Source organism: Scophthalmus maximus, chromosome 4 (assembly GCF_022379125.1).
Source record: "Scophthalmus maximus strain ysfricsl-2021 chromosome 4, ASM2237912v1, whole genome shotgun sequence".
NCBI classification, from domain to species: domain Eukaryota; kingdom Metazoa; phylum Chordata; class Actinopteri; order Pleuronectiformes; family Scophthalmidae; genus Scophthalmus; species Scophthalmus maximus.
The window spans coordinates 5,769,739-5,788,910 of record NC_061518.1 but is presented as its reverse complement, the minus strand read 5'-3'; the positions used below and the strand labels follow the sequence as shown (position 1 = coordinate 5,788,910).

The 19,172-nt window shown below is 45.9% G+C and overlaps 1 protein-coding gene across 5 annotated transcripts in view; it reads left to right on the top strand.

Annotated features, from left to right (window-relative positions):
• The window catches only part of nkpd1 (NTPase, KAP family P-loop domain containing 1), a 40,230-nt gene that overhangs the window by 10,167 nt on the left and 10,891 nt on the right, over nt 1-19,172 (top strand). Inside the window, exon 1 of one of the 5 annotated variants that reach the window (XM_047331703.1) lies at nt 16,547-17,539. The exons of 3 other annotated variants lie outside the window; for them this stretch is intronic. The gene's annotated coding sequence lies outside the window, so the exon portion shown is untranslated. Of the gene's footprint in view, nt 1-16,546; nt 17,540-19,172 lie in introns of those variants that run through there. One more of the 5 variants, XM_047331701.1, reaches the window with a different exon arrangement.

Below are 19,172 nucleotides of genomic sequence, written 5' to 3'. Positions count from 1 at the left end.
GGCAGGAGAACCAGGCGCAAACAGCTGAGTAGTAGGCAAAAGTCCATAACAGGCAGAAGGTCAAAACAAACTAGAACCCATAAGCGAGGCTGGAAAGGTATGACATGGAAAGCACAGTGGACAATCTGGGAGAGTGTAGGTGGAAATTGACCTGTATGTATATATATATATGTGTGTGTAACTAGGGAATGAGGTACAGGTGAGTATAAGCATTGAGCAGCGAGGTGGCCATTAGGGCGGGGGTTACAACAGCGCAGATGGGAGCGATATTTGGCGAGGGCAGGCAGAGAATGAATGAATAACTTCAATGAACTGTGACCATTACTAGTCGCCCAGAGATGGTACAAGGATGTCTTTAATTCACATACTACTGTACATATGTCATCATCAGGGTGGCTCTACAGGAAGAGTCAGGTAATCACCAAATCATCAAGATTTTTTCTCTGGAGATTTTGAATGTCTGAAAAAAAAAAAAAAATCACGGCAATTAATGAAGATATTTCAATTAGAACCAGTGACTGATATATTCATTCTTGAGTCACAAAAAATGGTCATACGTAATGTAAACCACTTTATTATTCATTAACTGCATCCACAATATTTAAAAGTTTGATTGACATCATTCTAATAATAATAATAATAATACATTATATTCATATATAGCGCCTTTCAGAACGCTTTACAAAAGTCGCATTACAACGCATATCATTTATTGATGTATTTATTAAGACTATCATTTTTATTATTTATCTTCTTTCCTCCAGCCCTTTCATGTATGTGTGTAATCCAACAGGCCATGATTAATTTTGATTTTAAAATGTTCAAGTTAAGGGTTACATTAGTTTTTTCTTCTTTCCTTTTTTGTATAGTCTATTGCTGTTGCATGTCATTTGTTACTCCAGTCTTGTACACGGAGCACTAATCTTCCCCAGGGGACATGCAGTCACTTGCTCCGTTGCCTGCCCATTACCGGGCAAGCTTCCAAATGTATGTGACCATGGCGCAGGTAGAGCTAATCCTGTAATGACACAGACAATTAATTGATTGTAGTCTGATGTCTATCCAAGGCTCTCCCGCAAGGTGGGGAATGGTAGCTTGTGAGAAGAGAACCTTCTTTCTTTTTTCCTTCATTAGTGAATTGATTGAGAGAGAGAGAGAGACAGAGAAAAGAAATACTGTCCACAAGTCCTTCCTGGCTCCGGAGCAGATAAGCAACTGGGGAAAATTACTGACATGACATTTTGTCACCAGGATTGCACCGTTGTACCGTCATTTCCTTCAGAGAGCAGGGAGTGAGGCAGAGAGCTGTTCCAAGAAACACGGCTGTCACAGAACAATCAGAAAGATCCTTTTTTATTTCCGTGTTTCGCATTGATTTTTGGTTCCAAGTGGCAACACGCATGATGCAAGATTGTGCAATGCTCTGCTTTAAAGTAAAACCGTATCCCTCATCTTTGTACCCAAACTATGTACGCACCATTTTTATATCAACAAAGTAATGTGGATCACTCCAGAGTATTTCTCCAGCAGGGCTCACCCTGAAGTGATTGAGTTTGACAGAGGGAATATCATCTATCAAGCCAAGACTCAATTGAATTAAAAAATATATTAAAAAGAAAGTGATTAAATATTCAATAAGCGCAGAAATAAAGATGTCAGGAATAATTTGATAAGCGTAAGCTATACACCGAGAGCATGAAGATGCATGGATGAAGGCATTCGGTCAAAAATGGATTCGAGCAGGATTGATTATACGGACATTTTGAACGGCGACTAACTTGTCCAGGACTACCAATGAGGATGCAGCGCTTCAACGCAGACTTTGTACCTACTTCTAAAGGAAAACCTGTTTTATTTAAAGCCCCAGTGTGTAATTCTTGTACTTTTCAGGCGGCATCTGGTGGTATAGTTGCAAACCGAAACCAACTGAGCACCCGACATGGGACACTTTGTGGTGGCGCACCGCTAATTCCATTTCCGCGGTGCTGGAAATTCAACGCAAATGCGACGTATTCTGGACCGTTTTCTGCAACAACCGTATTTAATGCTGCGTTCTATTATACCTCGGAACTCGGAGCCCGGAACGCGGCACAACACTACGTAGCAAACATGGCAATTTACACGGAGGTCGGGTCCACCCCATGTAACTATATTTAACTCATTCAACCTTGACGAAAATCAGTTTCTTTGTTGCAGGTGATGCTACGTGTATGAACACACAGTTATGGACAGTATATTCAATTTCTGTGAATACGTTCTTCTAAATATTACACACTGTAGCTTTAAGAGTTCACTGTGCTTGAAATGAACCTAACTGCCCCCTATTGTGTGTCATTTCTAAACACCAAGAATCACAGGGAATGCAACGTCGCACATGGTCGTACAGCAAGAAAATTCATGTAGCTGCACAATGTAACAACAAAAATGGTTGAAAAGGTGTTCAGCTCTTGCCTGCTTGCCAACACAAAAGGGTGTGCTTGTGTTGTTATTGGTGTTGGAAAAGTTACCGTAGTACTCCAACATCCCTCAGTGCAGAAAGTGTGTTGGCTAAAGGAGTGTTACCCAGTGTGACATGTTCAACGTGATGACTAGAGGAACACACTCCCCTAAACATCTGGGGCTTTTTGCACTCAGAAGAAGAAAAAAACTTATTTTTTTCAACAATATCAAAAGCATTTCCGTTGCATAATTTGTCTTCTGATGCAATATGCACCAGCTACAGCGATGCCTTTAATAAGCGTGACCTTTCAGTATGGGAACTTGTGTTCTTATAGTATCTTTCAAGGGAGCTCATTCGGCGGAATCATCAGACTGTGGAGAAAAGACGCGTTTCAATATTTACAATTCAAAACTCATACATGTATGTCAATTTTTAGTCAACCCATCTGCGAGTATAACCCGATATTTTTTTTCCCATTTTCCCAAATGTTTCATAAGCCAGTGGATATTCTCCGCGGCCGTGTTTCATGATTAATAATGGCTCTGCAAAGGGGGTTAGCTCAGGAATTACAGATAAGGGATGTTGGTTTATTCAAGTGTAAACTGCGAGGGTTCAATTAACACTGCACCAAGTGTCCCTATGTTGCTATGCTGCAGTGGACGTGATTGACAGATGGGTGTGCTGGAGAAAGGTTAGAGGGGGCTTTGGAGATACCGCTGGAATTATGGGAATGAGAGGGGGGCCAGCAGGGAGGCTGCGAACACAGATCATGCTCGAGATCACACTACGTTATCCATACCAATAGACTCGTGCACCGACATCGCCGTTCAAATCTCCTGCTCAGTAAGACCACTGCACACATGTCACAAATCAACACAAGGGGAGAACGTGTCGCTTGTTGCCCGCTTGCTTCTCTGAACATCAGGAGTTTCGTACAAACCCGTTTACACTCACGTTGAAGCAGGCGTGCATGGGCACACACACACACACACACACACACACACACACACACACAGAGGTCAGAACGTGGTCCGGAGGAGCTCAGTGTGTCCCCTGGTTACAGAGCAGCTGCGCCGGGGTCACAATCATCTGCGAACTGTGACTCGCGCTGACATTGTCTGGATGGTCATCGATGATGGGGTGGCGTACCGCGACAAGCTCCGTGCGACTCGGGTAAAAGAGCATGCGAGGGGAGGGCAGCTTACGAGGAAAAAATAATAATAAAGACAGACCTGGACGCTGCAGAAGCCGGAGTGGTTTGGGCGAAGGAGAAAAAAAGATGCAAGAGTTACAAAGGGAGGAAAAAGGCGAAAGAGGAAAGAGGGAGGATATGATATTGTGAAGCACAGAGCGCCGAAAAGAGAGAACAACGGCAGAGCAACAGAGAGGCAAAAAGAGGGACTAAGAGAGAGTAGAAAAAGGGTGGGGGAGCCTATTTATTATTTGAATAAAGAGCCCAGCGAGATGAATAGCGAACCACAGTCTTGTCATCATGTCCCTTTTTTCTTCTCAAAACAACCTGTTTGATGTGTGCAGAGTAATGTGGTGAGCAGCAGGGGGTCTCCACCGCATCAAAGAGAATTTAAACCACACTGGCCCATTACAGTGTCCTCGCGTGCGTGCGTGCGTGCACACAAGTCATGCGCATCACGTATATGTGCACGCGGCACGTCACATGGCTCGATTGTATCCCCTCGCCGTGCTTCGACAATTACCAGCCAGCAGGTGTTCGGAGCGCGACGTGTCTTAACCACCAATCACAACAAGTCCCCTGTCTGCCGTCCCGTCGTCGAGTGTATCACAGTGGAAGTAATAACAATGAACTCGTCCTGATGATCCGTGACAGACACGGCCAGACCGGGGGACGACATTTGTTTTTTTCTGCGAGGCTCCGTCGCGGCCGCCGCGTTCACGCATCGTCAAGCGCGCTCTGCTCTCCGGTGGAGGGAGGAGGTGTGGAGCGGCATGAGAACGAGAAAAAAAGGGGAAGAAGAAGAAAGTCGCTTCTATCCGGCGCGCGCTGATGGATGGTCCGCTCGGTTTGGCTCAGAGCTCACATGAATAAACATATAGCGCTGGTCTTCGCCGCGCACACACTCCCAATGCAAACTTGTATGAGTATGTAATGGGATTCAATTTCTTCTAACGCGACACAAAAAAATGTCATTAACCTCATTATGGCTACTGCTCAAAAAGGATAGTGTTTATGTGTTGATGTGATATTTTGAAGGGGGCCGTTTTGAATCATGGATTTTTTTCTTTCCCAGCTACAAACAAACACCATTCACCTTGTCCCCTTTTCTAAGAGCACAGATTGTATTGTCAACGTTACGTATTGCACGTTGCACAAGACGGAGTAGGTATGAAATGTATTGACTCACCTGATCAATGGTTTCAATCGACATCGCTGCGGAACCTTCTCCAACCTTGTGTCGTGCAGCTCTGATCAGTGAATTGTGGACATTAATTTTCATTCGTAATTATGAGAAATAGATTTTCTGGTTTAGTTCCCCCCCCCCCCCCGGTCTCCCCCGAGCAAGGCCCACACTGAAGCCCTGTCTTGTTCCAGTATTGGCCGACAGTCCAGAGCTGTCATTTTACTGAACAGCTTGCGAGGATTAGTAATTGACTGTGAGGCATTGTTGGAAAATGCGTGTGCACACTCATATTCTGGGATGAATAAACATTACTATAAAATCTTCTGAGACAACATGTCATGCATGACTTTCCAACTCCTGTTTCCTGAAACAAGTTTACTCCTAAATTAAAAACTTCATTTTTCTGACTTTATCTCATTAAACTCATTTGCTTAAAGCTACAGTTTGTAATATTTAGAAGGACTTATACACAGAAATTGAATATATTGTCCATAACTGTGTGTACATATATGTATAATCAACCTGCAACAAAGAACTGGTGTTTTTTCCGTCAACTTTGAATGAGTTAAATATTGTAACATGAGGTGGACCCGACCTAGTGTAAGTCGCCATGTTTGCTATAGGGCGTGTTGAATATGGTCCAGAATACGTCGCATTCACGTAGAATTTTCTGCTGGAAACCGGAAATGGAATCGACGGTGCGCCACCATAAAGTGTCCCCTGTCGGGTGCTCCGTTGGTTGGGGTTTGAAACTATACCACCAGAAGCCGCCAGACAATTACAAAAATTACACACTGGGCCTTTCATTTTTAAGTTTTAGCTCTGTTTTGGTCTAAACTTCTGCTACATTAATATTCATACGTTTTCATATTGAAAAGCAGCCACAACAACTTGGGCCACCGCCGACGAGGTGGAACCAGAGCTCAACCGGAGTATTTCCAACGTTTTGCCTTCACCACTGGCAGTCGAGCTGTCACCGAACCAATCAGGAAGCATTGGTTCGGTCACGGCTGCACCATCGTTTCCAAACATGTCAGTTTCTGCCTTTTCGTACTGCACAGTAGCCCTGGAGTCTTCAGATAAAAACGCTGCCAGCCAAATTTACGTGTGTGGACCGTCGGCGTAAAGGTAGCATAAGTGATGCGTTTCGAAACTAGTACGTAGTAGTGTGGATATAGCCCCAACTCCAGGCTCACTAGAAACCAAAATGCTTCACCAGATAATCAGCCTTTTTTAGAGCTTTCAACAGAAACAACTACCTGCTGCTGCGAAAGAGGCTGAAATGCTCCGCAGAGTCCAGGGCGGAACGGCAGAGTCTGCGCGATAATTCTCAACGGGTTCTCCGCTACGAAGGGGGTAGTCACGCGTCTCATTGTCAATATATAAAAAAAAAAAATATTGATTGCAGTCGGTTTCAATGTCCGACTGTCCTGGTGAATGGTGCCTCTTGTCTGTTTCACTACGACAGAGACACACAGGAGGAAGACATCATCTGCGACGCGCTGCGCGTTTTTTTCTCCAGCTCCCCCCTGCAGATCCGGCGGAGCGTCGCGTGAGTTCAGGCGGAGCGGTGGTGCCTGCGCTGGCTGATTGGCATCATGGCAACAGGCTGACGAGGAACATCCGGTTGTTTCCCACCAGAAAAAAAAACCTGACGCCTCTCACTAATATTCTACAGACGTACCCGTCTCACCTGTCACGTCTCCCTCCACCCCCCCCCCCCCCCCCCCCCCCCCCCGACCCTGGCATTGTTGTGTTAACAATCCTTCACGTGTTTTTGTCTTTACTTTTGACTTCCAACTGTGTCCTCATTGCTTCTTGGGGTGCGGTCGAATTGACCTTCCTATCTACTATTCCTTGACCTCAGAGGGAAAACGTCATGAGTTCAAGGAAAGGTGTAAAGGACGACTCACAGGACGTAGGGAGAGCCGACAGCGCTGCTCAGAGATGCCGACTCCACTTTCACTAGACTACGTCATCATGCGACGGCGGATGCTATTGACGCGCGTCTGCCGTCTGGTGAAACTACAAATTTCCGATGTTCAGCATGTTTCGGTGTGTTTTACCACCGTGTGAGATCAGATGTAAATGATTCGTATTAGACAGTAACTGACATGATGACATGCGTCTCTTCTGGCTCATATTCATACTCTTCTTCTACTTCTTCTTCTACTTCGGATTGAATCGTTTCCGTCCGTGCATTAATGAATTGTGGGGCGTCTATATCTCCTTTCCTTTCACATAGGAAGCTCCTTGCCTAAGCATTTAGCGAATCCGAACAGCTCTTATCATGGCTGCAGTTGAAATACTTCCGGGTCACGTCAAGATTTAGGAAAATTCTTAAGCCTATTTGACAATAAGGCTGGATAAGGCTGTCCCATATAATCTGTCCACGAAGCAATTTAATAATTAGCTAAATTAGTATTAATGTAAGTGACATTTGGTTGCTCAATACTGTACAGCTGCATTCTTGGTCTTGTTTGCTGTAGTTGTGTGAATATATTTCCTTGGGGAATACCATGATAAGATATAATACACACAAGGGGACACAGGGTTTTTTTTCTATTCTGATGATATTCAGCACATTATTGAGCAAAAACAGGCAACATTTGTTGGGAGTGAAGCACATGTGGTCCAACTATCAAACCACGGCTACGTCCACACCTGCAAGTTGTGCAAAATGCATTTTACGGCCGACACAATCTCCGAGTGAGTGTTTTAGCTTCATATTCAATATTCTCTGTGCGTACTGACACGCCTGGCGTGACCCTTCACGTGCATGTCGGTGCAAACAGGAAGTAGCCCGTCTGCTCTGCAGGTTGTTGCTTAGTTGCAGAAAATACCATGAATGAGAAACAGCAGTGGTAAAAAAAAGAAAGAAAAATAAGAGCAGAAATGCAGACGCAGTTGACTGCGTCATTATCTCCGTGTCTCTGTTTCTGCCCGTCCATTCCAAAACTTTTCAAACTCAGACGGGACCAGCAGTGTTTCCAAAGTTCCCCGTTTTGGGGGCTCTGTACACCAGGCATAAACATATTAGAATGGATGCGATTTTCAACTTGGTAGTGTTGGGGTAGCCTCAGCTTCATCATTTGCTTCTGGATCGGTGTCTGTAGGGGTTTTGATATGGTGATCACAAGGAGATGGTGATAACGGGAACATATTAAGAGACAATTAGCGCCTCTCTGACATCGCACCAAAGATGCAAGCTTAATAAAGGCAGTACTTCATGTATTTTGTTTTACATTACAAAGGCGTCCTTGATATTGTGGCCACAGTTATAGATCCCATTGGTCTGTTGGCCACGTTTTAGAGCTATCCGCCGACGGACAAATATTCGCTAATGAACGCATGAATCGTCCTAATTATGACCCGATTAGCACACCTGATTGTCTTTAATATAGCATGAGGATCATTGCAGGACATGCTGCTTCGCTTAGCGGGAGAGCGGAGAGAGCGACGGGCAGCAGGGGAGGCGGAGGACGCGGCTCTGCGGGGGTTTCACCTCGTGCCAGCGGCGATAACAGTGTGCGGTCTTCTCGGCTGAGGGCAAGAGATACTCGCTCCCGGTTAGTCTCGCTGAACCTGAATCCAATTTGAAAACGGTTAATATGCATAATAGATACATGTTTTCTCACTTATCCGTAGGGGCCCGTATGTCAGGACGTAGATGTCCGCAAATGTTGCCCGGGACATTTTCCGGAACTTGTCGTGCGAACGCCCCCAGACCTCCGAAGGTCCGTTTCTGTAAGATTCACGCTGAGCGAACGGGCGCTCTACCCAGACGCCACCCGTCAGCCGAATGTTCCGGATATTTTTCCTGCTGTTGTGAACACGACTGACGATCTGCTGTTGCTGTTTTCCATGTGTGAACGGTTAATTCCGGAAAATGTCCAGAACCAAACTTTCCTGTATTGGTGTCTGAAAACAGTTTAAGGTATCGACGTCCAACATAACGCAATTGAAGATATTCAGTGATGAAACTATTTTAAGAAAATATTCAAAACATTAACGGCAACATCATGTCCCTGGGACTCTGGACGATGTACAAAACACAGTGTCAACCGGTTTCCTGGGAATATTTGCGCTGAAGAAAGTTGCATTGTCCCATCCCCGGACAGACGTGTCGCTCGCCAGTTTCTGAGAAGTCATTTTTCAATGCCGTGGGTCCTCGAAATGAAATCTCATTTACCTCCATTTGTGACACAGACAGATCGACCACACACTGGCCACCATCACGTCTGCCACTTAGACCCTCAGGGATCCTCATCAGAGAGGGCTCATCTGAGCCGGTGGAGCCATCTCCACCGGCTCAGACGAGCTTTAGCGTATTGTCCGGGGGAATAGAGTGTTCGGTGTGAGCCAGTGTCCTGCTTTATATTCTTCTACCACAGTTATGCGCTCAATGAACAAAATAATAACTCACTATCCCCTTTTGTGATGAGACAATCCTATGGCAAAGGTTTGGTAAAGGTTTAGGCTGAAAAAACGTCTCGTTAGATTTGGGGAAAGATCGAGGTCTGGGGTTAAGATTATAGCACGAGTATGGTTAAAAGAAGAAAAAAAAGTGTTACAGTTTAATGTTTTGTCCGCCCTTCTCCTGACGGAGGACTCTGTTGCTCTATGGCAACGTCACCTGACTTCCTCCTTTCGTCCCGCCATAGTTACTAGAGACATTTGAACGTGAATCTGTCACTCTGAAAAGACTGCTAGATGTAATTTTTAAACTAAAACATAACACTTGGGCCGTACTAAGCTTCTTACACAGACGTTCTATGTCGTTTTTTTTGGACTGGACAGTCGCTCTGACTCACAGCTACACAATGACAACATTTTCTGATCTGACACATCTCTGGTTTTGCGAAATTTTGTGAGTAATTATTGTAATTTTCTGCCGGCATCTGGCGGTGAAATTGCAAACCGCAAAGAACCGAGCAACCGACAGGGGACACTTTATGGCGGCGCACCGCTGATTCCATTTTTCTGGTTTCCGGCAGCGCTGAAAATTCAAGGCGAATGCGACGTATTCTGGAACCGCTTTGTGCCACAACCGTGTTCAACACGTCGTAGCAAACATGGCGACTCACGCGGAGGCCGGGTCCACCTCATGGAACTATATTTAAGTCATTCAAAGGTTGACGAAAAAACAACGGTTCTCTGTTGCAGGTGATTATACATATATGAACACACAGTTATCGACAATATATTCAATTTCTGTGAATACGTTCATCTGGGTATTACACACTTCAGCTTTAAGGATCAGTTGTCGTCATGGTGACTGTTGGGACCTTTTCTCCTTTCTATCATAGTTCCTACTCCATTTGCACATTGCGTAAATTGTTTTTCTTAAGAAGACCATACGTGCATCCACCCTTGGCAATAAGTGATTGTGCTTGTTCTTTGACAGGTGAGCACTCCACATTGCATTTTATTTTTCATTTTTTAAAGAATAATGCATTTTACACTGCGCAGGGCTAACACAATATTACACAGTGTTCATTCTGAGAGGCAGAGCTCCACCCCTTAACTACATATTGATCTTATCTGTGCAATTTAGCAGCTTCTATCTTCCCTGCGACTCGCCTCCCTGGAGGACGAGCAATACAAGCCTCATCATACACACGGACACACAATAGCACTCAAACGTGGACACACGTGTACACGTGCACTGTGCGGGTGTGAAAGAGGGGTGTGTGTGTGTGTGTGTGTGTGTGAGGGGTCACACTCGAATACATGACTAATAGACTGTCGACATAGATAAATTGCTTTTTAAGTAACAGAAAATTGCTCAGTATTCCATTCACTGAACACTAGTTTCCTCTCACTTCTCTCTCTGACTTGATTCTTTCTCCCCCTTGTCCCTCCACTCACTTTTTCCTCCTTCTCACTGCTCCCCGCTCATCGTAGCCCCGTCTTCATTGCCCTCTTCATCTCGACATCCTTGCACTGCCTTTGAGTCCTTTCTGTTCTGCCAGTTCTCTTATTCTTCTCGCTCTACTGTACTTCTCTTTTGCTTTTCAACCCCTGTTTCCAGAGCAACAAGTACAGTCGTCGTCGTCGCCGTCGTCTTCTTCTTCTTCTTCTTCTTGCGTGTGAAGGAGGAGACAGAGAAAAAAAGATCTGGGACTGCACAATAGCGGAATTATGCAAATTAATCCGCCCAGTGACAATGGATTAGAGCGGGTTCTCTCACAGTTGACAGAAAGGGCTTTAGAATGAGCCGTGAGAGTCACTTGATATGATTTTTTGTCTCACAAATCAGATTCACATTCACAGTAAGAATTTTTCTGTGTCCACCTATTGCCTTTCTCGAGCCAGGCTGTTAGAGCAGTTCCTGTACCCGTGCAGTGTGCAAACAGATCTGTCATCTGAGCAGTGTACAGCTGCAGGAGTTAAAAGGAAGCAGACACGACCTTTGCACTGCATATGCAAATATGTTCATGATTATTATTATTATATCTTGATGCCTCATACGACTGACAAATCTCCTTGTGCAAGTTTACGCGCTCGTGTGTGCGTAAACTCTGACAAATGACATTGTGGATGAGTGAATGCATCCTGTGTTTTGTCGTGTCAAAAGAATAACACACATGCACGCGTCACTCAAAGAATTTCAAAATACCAATTAGGCCGTATTATGTTCATGGCACGTGGATAGTCATCTTTGAATTGTCTACATTTTTTTCTGACAAACTGTAGCAACGCTGTATTTTACCTTTAAGTAGAATTCTTTCCTTCAACAAAATTTAAATGGGTATAGTGAAATTATTATTCTTTGTTGTAAGCGTTGCAGGCAGGCTGTAACAGTACCAACACCTTTTACTTTTCTTTGAAAATATGTATTTTTCAAAAACACACCAGTCATGTTTTTATTGCAATTTGGAAGAACACGGGGGGAATACTTAAAAGACAGTAGACAACACTACAGCAGAAAACAGGTACAGCGTGCACATTTATTTCTGGTTGTGTTGCAGTTGTTGTTGTGGATTATCCAGTGTATTTCATCGCTTCATGAAGTGGTTCAAGAAGCAATAGATCTTGACACATCCTGTGCATCGATGCACCTCAGAAGTATCTTCATAGATAAAAAACACGAGAGAGATTCAACCGCCATGCTGGCAGCTCAGTGAGGTTAGCATAGTGGTGCTTTGAGCCAAATACTAACATCAAACTTCTATAGTCTGGATATGAAAATGGACGTCAGCCAATGCTGAAGTGCCTAAAACTTGTATTCTCTCGTATGACCAACAGAGGGAGACTCTACATGTTGCAAAGATAAGTCCGTTTCTATAGAAGTCTATGAGAAAATGTCATGTACTGACACTTATATTTGTAATGATGTTGTTATGATTGTCATCATAAGAACCAGGGCTGCAACCCCCCCACTATAAAAGTACTTGACCGGTTAATCGATTATCTAAATAGTTGCAGATTAATTCAGAAATCGATTACTAATCGTTTAACTGTTGCAGCTATAATGAGAACCAGTCTGACGGAGCTTGAAACAACGGTTACACAATTGTTCCCGTTCTCTCTCTCTCTCCTCTCCCCCGCATTTCTCTCCTCTCACCCGAACCGGTCAAGGCAGATGGCCGCCCACACTGAGTCTGGTGCTGTAGGATGCTTGTTTCCCCCCCGACATCACTGTTTAAAATGCTTCGAGATTATATATGTTGCGACTCGGTACTATATGAAGAAACATTTTACAAAATATATGCAGATATATGTGGTACTACTGGACAACATCAATATTTTGTGCCTCTTGAGAAAAAAAAAAAAGATTATCCAGCCACGGGCCGTGTCTATAGGTGGGACTGTCAATCCAGTGTTTGTGTGTGTGTGTGTGCGTGTGCTTTATTTTAATTACATTAATCAACTCATTCTACAGAAGTTGAGCCCACGACAGCTCTCCATTTTCAGGAAATGATCTGCATCGTGGTGGCGCTGCATGAAAAGGCCGGCCATAGCCAAAGTCAGTAGGACTCATCCTCTCGAGACTGTGAACGCCTCCCACAGTTATTGAGATATTTCAGTCGGGACTAAAGTGATGGACCAACTGACAGACCGGCCGTCCCACCGCCAGTGTGGCCCGGAACAGAAATCCAGAGATTTGTGATCGCAACCCTCGGAAGGAAGGTTGAAATACACAAAACACACCCGTGTTGCCGAGTTAAACACAATCAAACAAAAGCGCACAGTAGGGCTGGGCGATATGGCTGAAAACTGTATCACGATATAAGTGTTTCATATCGGTATCGATAATTATTGATCATTTTTATGACCTAAGAAACACAAACACGAGCCAACGAGATGGCCCAACCAAACATGATACTGTTACATGATTGGCTGTCAGGCGTGTCACTCCATACGTTGCTAGGTACCAGAGGACGAGTGCCGGTGTAGCTCGACTCTTTGCTCCGGTTTCTTCCAACGAGGAAAAAAAAAAAACGCATTTTCTATTGATATTGATTACGTGTCTATCGCGATACATATCGTCATCGTTTCATCGCCCAGCCCTAGAGCGCAGGCAAAAAAGTGAAGTAGCCCAAATGTTGACTTTTGTTCCTCTGCGCTGCCCATGCACTCAAAAGATCAATTTTGCCAACAATGAAAGATTTTATTTGAAATGTTCCTGTCGGCTGTCTCTCCCCGGCCACGTTCGAATGTTTTTCATCGTAACTGACGTCCCGAAATGTTCTCGTCAAGGGGGGCGCCTGAGCAACCTGACGACAGGTAGCGGTGTGAAGTCAAATGAAATCAAACAAGAGGTGCGATTCCTTCACAGGGAGACTTGCATGCTGCGTTGACTGAAAAAATATATGGTACACGAGGAAGAAGAAAAAAGCCGTGTTTGTGTGTGTTAGAGAGAAGGTGGCATAGGGGCAGATAAGAGAAAGCTGAGGGGAGAAGGGAGAGAGTCAGCATTTGTGCTTTGCACTGCATCGGCTACATCCCCCCGCCTCAGAGAAGGTCTGATAGTGAGCAGACTTCATAACGGCCTAATAACACCCGCCAAGAGGTCTCGAGATACAGCTATTCTGTCTCGGCGAGAGCCACCATCATCTCTACCTCCGCGACCCAGCCCCCTGTCAACAGCCGTCAACCCCAACAACCCCGGCGTCGGCTGATATTGACAACAAAACAGGAGGCAGGATCCGGCCGCGCATGTGTGTGTGTGCGTTTATTCGCGCGTTGGCGGGAAAAACAAGGTCCCAAGAGTGCACACCCCATGCGAGCGCACACCACCCGGAGAAGACCTCGCCGTGATAGCCAGACCCCTCCCACACAGCGGCATTGGAGACGGGAGGCGCGGACGGGAATACAGAAGAGCTAGCCACACACGCTCAAGACGGAAAAAAATGTGTCCTGTTTTTTTCCACCGTCGCAGCCACGTCTGTTGGACCGCTCTGATGTGCTTGCAGCGGAGATGGAGAACTGTGAGCTTTGTCATGCATCACAAATGTAATACCGTATGGCAATGGAGCTCCCTCACACCACACACAGTGAAATGTGCGCGTCCCATAAAGGGGAATGTATCAGCTTTTTTTACGAGGTGGCAAAGGACATATTGTGTGGCAGGCCCCATCGACATGCGCGTGTTTCCCTTATGAGTTTTTCTGGGATTTGAAGGGAGAAGGCTGTAGAGAGGGGGAGAGAGAGAGAGAGAGAGAGAGGAAGGAGGATTTAGAGGCAGATGAGCATAGACACTATTTACACTGGAATGGCTGTAGTGCTCGAGAAAGGGGAGGCAGGGCGAGGAGAGGGAGTGGAAAGGGAAATGGATGAGAGTGAGATGATGTGATCTTGGATCCGAATGTGAATGGAGAGGAGGTTGAAGGTGCCGGCGAAAAATAATCATGTATCGGATGATTGTGCTGATGGATACAAGATCAGCATGCATACCATTCCACTCACCCCTGGTGGCAATCTCATAGTTGCCCCCCCCCCCCCCCAATATTTGCCGCAGAGGCATCAAACAAAAAAGTGGATGAGTTTTCATCTCGCTCTCTCTGGTGGGATGGTGAAAGCGGGGCAGTGTCAATGGATCTTTGGGGGTCACGTCATTCGGGAACCTTCATTTGTTGGTGCCATCATCCCCCGCGGTAACAATAAAGGACAATCAGAGAGTGTGTGTGTGTGTGTGTGTGTGTGTGTGTGTGTGTGTGTGTGTGTGTGAGAGAGAGAGAGAGAGAGAGAATCAGCTCGTGGCCAGAACCTGGACCCCTGCACCTCGGGGGGTGAAGACCCCGTCGTCATCCGTGCTCGCTGCACAGCTCCGCTGAGGGAGTGGCAAAAAGCTTAAGACATCATGCCCAGATTTGGCAGTGCTTTCTTTTAGTATATCTGCCCCTTTTTCTATTTTTTTTTCCATCCCTCCGTCCGCTCCCTGTGACTTCGCCGCATCGGCAGTGAAACTGATCAATAGATCACACCAACAAGAGGTCTGGAGGCCAATTAGGGGCCAGGCAAGCTGGGTGAGGGCCAGGCTGGTGTCAGGCTGCGTGTCAATACTGGAGCTCGTCTGCCCTTAGGAATAATGGATAAGGAATAAAGGCAGATAGATATTGCTCTCTCTCTCTCTCTCTCTCTCTCTCTCTCTCTCTCTCTGTGTGTGTGTGTGTGTTGTTTTTACCTGAGACCTTTTCCGATGAATTGAGGAGGGGGTTAAGCTTAAGTTTGGTTCCAATGAAATGGAAGTCAATGCAATGTCCTAACAAAATTGTGTGTGCGCGCGCGTGTGTGTGTGTGTTGTGTTTTCAATTACATTCAATGATCATCAGCTCATCAGCTCATCCTACACAAGTTCCGGCTCATCTTGAGCCCGCGACCGCACCCCATTCTCAGTAAATGCCTCCTCCACCGCGGGGTCCGCTCCTCCATACCAAGCAGGGGGGAGAGGCGTGAAGACGGATGTTCAGATGTTCAGATGTCATTGCGGCGCTTTCATGCACAATGCTTTGGCGCCCTCTGTTGGTGTGCCTACACCACTTTGAAGGAAAAAAGAGGAACATCTCCCATCATCCGTCTTGCTCATGCATCACGGTTCACTCATGAGTCTGCACATTTTCAACTGGCTCCTGACAAGAAAACATATTACAATGTTAGTTTAATTTCCTCTCGCCCGTTATCAGAAGATTCACTCTCAAGTCCTCCCCAATCCCGAAATATAATTCATCTGCGTCCGATACCCATCGTGGATTAATCATGAAGGTGAATTCATTAACCTTAATTGCCAGGTGAAAGGGCGACGTGTGGCGAGTGTTCATAAAAAGGGGGGGGGGGATAAAAACCAATTCATTCTGTATTGATTTGCAAAAGACCTCTGGCCAGGCAATAACCTTCTCTCTCACACACACACACGCGCACACACACACACACACACACACACACCTCTGCTCTCTCTATGACAATCAACTTAATTAAAGTAGTCGAACAATCAGGTACTGGGAGTCAAGACAGAATCAGGCTCCCCTCAGGCCAGGCACTTTAAATCTTAATCAGAAAGTACACTAATTAAACTTCATCTCAGCAGCTCCCCTAAAAAAAAATCCAGAATTATATTTTTTGTTCTCGGATGTGATAGAGAATCAGATCAGTATCGATGCACAGCGTTGACACGGAAAATGCTTAGTTTAAATCACAGACAAGTTCAGACGCTTGTGTTCCATGTTTGTTTGCATCGATAGTTATGTCTTTTGTGTGTGCGTGTGCGTGTGTGTGTGTGTGTGTGTGTGTGTGTGTGTGTGTGCTTGTGTGTGTGTCATGAACACCATCACGTACAAAAGACAAGCTTCGGGCAAAATAAAAAAAAAATCATTTCAGCCACGCTGCTCATGAAAGAGACTGTACGTGCTTTCAATGCAACATTGGAAATGTATTAAAAAGCCGCCCTGACATGATTGACATATATTTGTTTGTCAAGGCCGTGTGTTGACACCAGATGGTAAAAGTAGGCTAATGCAAGAAAAGAAAGAAAAAAAAAAAGAGAAGAAAAATCGACTCCAAAAAGGAAAATGAGGCTGCGAGCTTAGCTTGAATTTCAAAGCTTGACTAACCAGTTATGTCAAAACAAATCCTGCTCTGGGCCTTGGTGCTGCGGCTCTTGGCTTCCTCTGCGTGTCAGTTCAGGCCGAGCGGAGCATTCCAGCCGTCCTCCACCTGAGGGCCTGCAGAACCGGGAGAATTGCACTTCATGAAACATTCAGACCCCGAGCCCTCCTGCGGGAAATCGCTTGTTTTGTTCCCCAAAAAAAGTTGGGGCGGTTAAAGACCAGGGGCCGCAGCGAGATGCGCAGACGTCTCTGCCTTGCGAAGCTTTTTTTTCGGGGGAGCCGGGCCACTTCACTCAGGTTCTGTGAATAGAGGGGAGACCGGAGAAATGTACAGCTCCATCCGTCTCACAAAAAATAATGTGATCTGGTATGTGACCTCACTTGTGACCTCACTTCCTGGTTAGTATCCGGCCTGCAGACATTGTCCGTGGCGATTTCTTCTCTCTCTCTCTCTCTCTCTCTCTCTCTCTCTTATCAATGTTGTAAAGTTTGGCAGCGCTGAAGTCTCGGGGGCATAAGGTTCACCACACCTCAGCTGCTGCTGCTGCTGCTGCTGCTGCTGCTGCTGCTGCACGGTCCCCTCGGTTTTTTTCCGGATAACTTTTTTTTAAAGAAGCGTTCCAATCATTCATCATAAAGAGCGGGAGTGACATTTGGAGCACAGGCAGGTGAGCGTCTTTCAATCAGTAACACATCGACCGTATCAGTCAGGATTTTATGGGAGCAGGGAACTCATTCACGTTTAAGTTTGCCAGCGGAATGATATTATTTTACACACACACACACACACACACTGATCAAAGGTTGTCCTATCAAAGTGACACCAACTCGGAGTCCGCCGGGGGTTCCTTCGGTCCGCCAGGCTGTCTGCGGATCTATTCGGCGCGTGTGCAGGCGGGAACACAGGGAGCCGGGGGGGGGGGGAGAAGGAAACTTGTTGAGCGTGTTACTCGCCGACGCGGCAGAGCTGTTGACATTTCTGTTGCACGTGAATGTCACGACGCGATCTTGAAACGACGCACTTGAAGCGCCCGTCAGTCGCGGGTGGCGTTGTGAATTTCACGCTTGGTTTTTTTTTTTTTTTTGCAACGTCGAGGACTTTCATCCCGCGCGTGGCGCTTTTCATTGAGCTGCGGAGGGTTTTTTTTTGTAGTACACGAACAAACAAATATCTTAAACACCAAATCCTGAGCGTAGGGAATCGACAACGCCGGTGTCCAAATCTGTAGGGGTTTTGTTTTTTTTGTATTGGAGCTCCTGTCGTCTGAACAGACACTACCTTACTTCCTGGTCAAACGTTTACCCGTAATTATAATTATAACAAAGCATGCGTCATTTTCATTGCGAAACCAAAAAGCCCTGTTGTCCTTTGAGTCCAACTTTGACACATGAACTTACTCCGACTGCAACTGTTGACACGGGCGACCCCGAGCCAGCTGAACCACACTGCACTGCTTAAAGGTCCGCCGAGGTAAAACGGTCCGACCCTGGAGACGACCTGACAAAAAGACATCGCGGCGTTCTGGACAGAATGCGAATTCATTCCCGGTGCACTCATCAAAACGTGCTTTGATTCAGTCGGGGTAGAGATAGGGGGGTCGAAACAGTCCGTGTTGCATGTGGATGCAGAATCGGAGTAGAAAAAACATGCTTCCACAGTTCCGACATTTAGAAATTGTCCCAAAAGAAACCGGGCAAGGACCTAAATGCGTTCTTCTGCAGAAACAGCAGCTCGTGGCAGTGGCGATGCGGAAGCGCGGCTTAACACAGAGATAGGTTGGTGAGAGATCACCTGCGAGCGTCCAAACACATCCAACGGGCGGCTTGGGCAGAGCTGAAAGCGCAGGAGGCCCATTACATTTGCATAAAAGTCACTAATGTTCTGGCGCGGCTCTCTGCAGCGCCGGTTAAGAGCACTGGCACGTCCCATTCCGGGGGATTCTTGGAGGAGTAACATTAGCGTTCATGATTTTTTTCTTTCCTCTCTCATGCCAAAATATAAGCCACCGGACATTTGCCAGGTGTGCCGCACGAATGCCAGAGAACCTCATTGCAGTGTGAATTCCCTCAAACTGTGTCGACACAGAATTCAGTCCATTAGAGACACTCCACATGCCCGTTCAATTGTCTTCTCGGTGCGTCTTCTCCTCCGTCAGCTGCCGACGATTCCCCGAAACCGGAAAATCCTATAAGCATGTCGGAGAAGACGGAGCCCTTCGCGATATTCATTAAACAGCCTCGACTGCACGAATGGCAAAAGTAATGAGGGGGGAAATGTTCATTATCTCAAGAAGTTAAAAA